The sequence below is a fragment of the Amphimedon queenslandica genome, unplaced genomic scaffold, assembly GCF_000090795.2.
Source record: "Amphimedon queenslandica unplaced genomic scaffold, v1.1 AMPQUscaffold_13408, whole genome shotgun sequence".
NCBI lineage: Eukaryota > Metazoa > Porifera > Demospongiae > Haplosclerida > Niphatidae > Amphimedon > Amphimedon queenslandica.
The window spans coordinates 151,380-151,600 of record NW_003546356.1 but is presented as its reverse complement, the minus strand read 5'-3'; positions in this window follow the sequence as shown (position 1 = coordinate 151,600).

Sequence of the window (221 nt, the reverse complement as noted above, 5' to 3'; positions counted from 1 at the left end):
CTGACTTCATTAACACGGTTCTGTAGAAATTGCCTGCATTCCCTCTAGACTCCCTTGATCTAATACAAGGCTACCTTGGAGTCTGTATAGCATATTTTGTTTCCAAGCTTTAGTTCTGAAGACAGGGCATTTTGTACAGTACTGACTAGTCTGGCTAGCAAAACGGATGACAGTAGCTCTAGCCTTGGTATTGTCAGCTTTTTATTAACAGGAGACACTCT